Source organism: Montipora capricornis, chromosome 6 (genome assembly GCF_036669925.1).
Source record: "Montipora capricornis isolate CH-2021 chromosome 6, ASM3666992v2, whole genome shotgun sequence".
NCBI classification, from domain to species: Eukaryota; Metazoa; Cnidaria; class Anthozoa; order Scleractinia; family Acroporidae; genus Montipora; species Montipora capricornis.
In genome coordinates this window covers 36,784,157-36,788,470 of record NC_090888.1, presented here as the reverse complement: position 1 = coordinate 36,788,470, position 4,314 = coordinate 36,784,157, and positions in this window count along the sequence as shown.

Genomic DNA, 4,314 nt, shown 5'->3' with positions numbered 1-4,314 from the left:
AGAAAAGAGGAAGGAATTATGGCACAATATAATATATTGGATTAAACTTATTAGACAGGCGATTAACAAGATAGAGGTTATTAAAACAAGGGTTATGCTTATAAGGAGAAGTCATGGTATTAATCATACAAAAACCCAAATGAATAAAATTACAAAAAGCAAAAAAATGGTGTTGGTGTTGAATTTAAAATATCAAAAACACAAATTCGAAAAGGAGTAACAATATGAGGTAGTCTTTTCTCTACCTTAGTTGCTGTTGCTGAACAATTTATTCCTGCAGCAAATATAAGTATTGGTGCTGATAAGCCATTGAAAGAAATATTTGGGAGAGGAATAACAGATCAAAATGTTCAACGTTATAATTTGGTAAAACAAATGACACCTCGTGATAAAAAAAAGCACTTAAAACAATATTAAGTCAAAGTGGAATAAAAATGGGAAAAGGACAAAAAGGTGGATTTCTTGGTTTGTTAGCAAGTCTTGGAATTGAACTTCATAAAAAAGGAAAAGGCATGCAAATAAATCCTCCCGAATTATATACGTATTCACAAAATTTGGGAAGAAAGAATGCATATACAGCCAGCAGCATGAATCAGTGGAAGAGGAAAACGACTAACAAAAAAAAGAGAAGGCATTGAAAATTCTTGATCTTCTTGATCGGTGTGAACAATTAAAGATTCCTTTGAGGGTTATTTTTGCAAGAGGTGAAAAATTACCCTTCAATCATTCACCAAGCAAAATAAAAGTAAAAAATGTAAAAGTAAAGTGGTGCATTTATATAGCGCCTTTATCACAAGTCTCAAAGGCGCTTTACAATGATCAATTTACCCCCAGCGGACTGGAAGCATATACAGGCGCAAATTGCAGCCACTTCTAAGCAGTCCATGCATGCTGGTACTTATTTTACCGACCTCGGAAGGATGGAAAGCTGAGTGAACTTCAGCGGGAAAGAAGGTCGCCAAACATCAAACATCAAGGTGTAAACTAAACGTGAGAAAAGTGTTGTAATGCTGCAATTGTTTGTTACGTTCCGGTTTGATCTTATTTGTATAAAAAGCTTCTTTGAGTTTTAAATCAATTGAGTTGCTGGCAGAATCCAGAATACTAAGGCACGAAGTGGAGTATTTGTTCTTACAGAAAGGAGATGTGTTGGAATGCTCTCAAAATATGCGAGTTTTTATCGCTTTCCATGTGTTCCTTTATCCTTGTAGAAAAGTGGCGACTAGTTTCGCCAATATAACGGGAATTACAACCCGCACAAGAAAATTGGTAAACTACCATGGATTTTAGAGCAACAGGAGTACGATCTTTAACACTAAACATGTTTTTAATTTTGAATGAAGTGAAAACTAATTTCATAGTTAGCTCAGATTTGCAAAAGCGCTTAGTAAGTTGTCGGAGTTTAAGTTTAGCTATTTTGGAATAATGGCCGACAAAAGGGAGTTTAAGATAACGTGTATTATTGTCATCATTAGTGTTCCGGCTTTTTTGAGAAAAAGACCCGTCAAGATACCGCTTGAAAGTTCTGTCAATAATGTGCGAGGGAAATGAATTATGTTTCAAGGTGTCAGAGAGTTTATTAAGATCGTTTTGAAGGCCGTAGGAGGTGTTGCTGATTGTATAGATTCGGTCGGTAAGAGTTCGGATAAGGCCACCAATTTTATAGCATGATGGAGTAAAACTAAAGAAGTTTGTTAAGAGACCAGTGTAAGTTTTTTTTATGAAAAACTGAAGAGACACAATCGCGCGAAGAGTTGTCGACAAGTATGTCAAGAAAGGAAAGTTTACCATCATTCTCTTTCTCAAAAGTGAATTTGATGTTAGGGTGCAGTGAATTGATGTAATCAAAAAATGATATAGCATCCTATTCGTTGTGAAAGACACAGAAGGTGTCGTCCACATAACGCCTATAGAGTAGAGGGTGATGCAAATGTTTGAAATTATTTAGCCACGTTTCCTCGTGGAAACCAAGAAAAAGATTAGCTAGGATGGGTGCTAGTGGAGAGCCCATCGCTACCCCATCAACTTGATCATAAAATTTGCCATTAAAAAGAAAATGAGTCTCGGCTGTAGCGAATGAGAACAATTTAAGGTCGGATTTTTTGATCGGAAATTGAGGGTCAATTCACGGCACCCTAACATCAAATTCACTTTTAAGAAAGAGAATGATGGTAAACTCTCCTTTCTTGACATACTTGTCGACAACTCTTCGCGTGATTCTATCTTTTCAGTTTTTCATAAAAAAACTTACACTGGTCTCTTAACAAATTTCTTTAGTTTTACTCCATCATGCTATAAAATTGGCCTTATCCGATGATGACAATAATACACGTTATCTTAAACTCCCTTTTGTCGGCCATTATTCCAAAATAGCGAAACTTAAACTCCGACAACTTACTAAGCGCTTTTGCAAATCTGACCTGACTATCAAATTAGTTTTCACTTCATTCAAAATTAAAAACATGTTTAGTGTTAAAGATCGTACTCCTGTTGCTCTAAAATCCATGGTAGTTTACCAATTTTCTTGTGCGGGTTATAATTCCCGTTATATTGGCGAAACTAGTCGCCACTTTTCTACAAGGATAAAGGAACACACGGAAGGCGATAAAAACTCGCATATTTTTAGAGCATTTCAACACATCTCCTTTATGTAAGAACAAATACTCCACTTCGTGCCTCAGTACTCTGGATTCTGCCAGCAACTCAATTGATTTAAAACTCAAAGAATCTTTTTATATAAATAAGATCAAACCGGAACGTAACAAACAATTGCAGCATTACAACACTTTTTTGACGTTTTAGTTTACCTCTTGATGTTTGGTGTCACGCTGTAAATAGTACCCGCTTTGTATTACGTCATGTTGTAATAATTTTTTCATCTACCCGTAGACTTTATAACCGTTCACACTTAGGAACTCATTAAACTGATGATGGCATAAGCATGCCGAAACATGTCTTTTAAAAAGTTGTCTGTTTCCTACAGTATTTATCATACTTGCTACTATTGCGACCTTATGGAAATAAATTAACTATTATAACAATATAAGACTATTTACAAGTTGGATAAGAATTACAATTAATGAATCTAACTGAAATCTTAAAAATCTAAGACTAAAAATATATACGTCGGCGCGAAATGTACTTAAAACTACGAATTAATATATTTGCTCATAGTTAGACCTAGGATCTTAGCGTTCTGAACAACTGTTAAATTCTTGTGACCAACAACCAATGACTCAAAAGAGTGTTTGAATTTCTTAAAGTCAATAACAAGTTCTTTACATTTGGCTGCATTGAGTTGCATCAGATTGCATGAAGACCATCTGCCACGTAATTGACAGCATGTTGGGCGTGGCTGTCCTTTTCTCTAGGAACGATCTCAGCAATAGTAGTATCATCCACATATTTCCAAGTAGGGATCCGAGTTGAGCTCCTGTATTAACAAGGTTTCTTTTATCTTACAGTGGTAATCAGTTTTTTCTAGATGCTAGAATTTGAAAATGATCCCATTTTAGATTGTGTCCCATGGCCTTGATATGATCAGCAATAGCTGATGTATGTTCTTGTTGTGCGAGGGCTTTAAAATGTTCAGCTTTTCTACTTGAAGTCTTCATTCTGTTTTCCCAATGTAACAGTCATCGCAATCTCAGCCATGTGCCTTATAAATTACCTTAGACCTTTTTATAAATGAACAATTAAGATCATTTATAAGGCAAATTGCATACCTCAGAGTGCAAAAATCTGGAGACGTCTAGAACTCTCCGGAAATCACCTGAAGGCCTTCCAAATGTTCCTAACGTCTCTCGGTTAGAACAGCATTTACCTACCGTATTGCTTAAGCTATTTACCCAGGTAACTGTGGGGAATTTTAAATTTGAACCAATCGACAAATTGACAACATCATTGAGATTGACCATATGTCCAAGTTTGATGCTTTTTATGTTGAACCGAGACCAAGGACGCTTTCCATTGAACCAAAATTCTCTACATTTCCGGTCTGAAATTGAATGGAACGGACAAAGTTTCAGGAATAGTTGCAGAAATTTGGGAAAACGTTTTGAGTGCACCCTCTTTGCCGGAATTTCCAGAATTACCGAAACTTTGGTATTTCATGTCGGTTTTCATCTCCCTACTGAGCGATAGCTCATGGGGACAAGTGAAAAAGCAGTAAACATTAATGACGAGCATTGGGATAAAGAGCGGGAAAGTCGAAGCAAAGCGAAAGAGCATGAGACAAGAGGCCACAGAATTGGAGAAATTTAAGCTAAGAAAGCCTCGAGAGAAGCCGAGGAAGGAGAAGAAGAGAAAATTTCA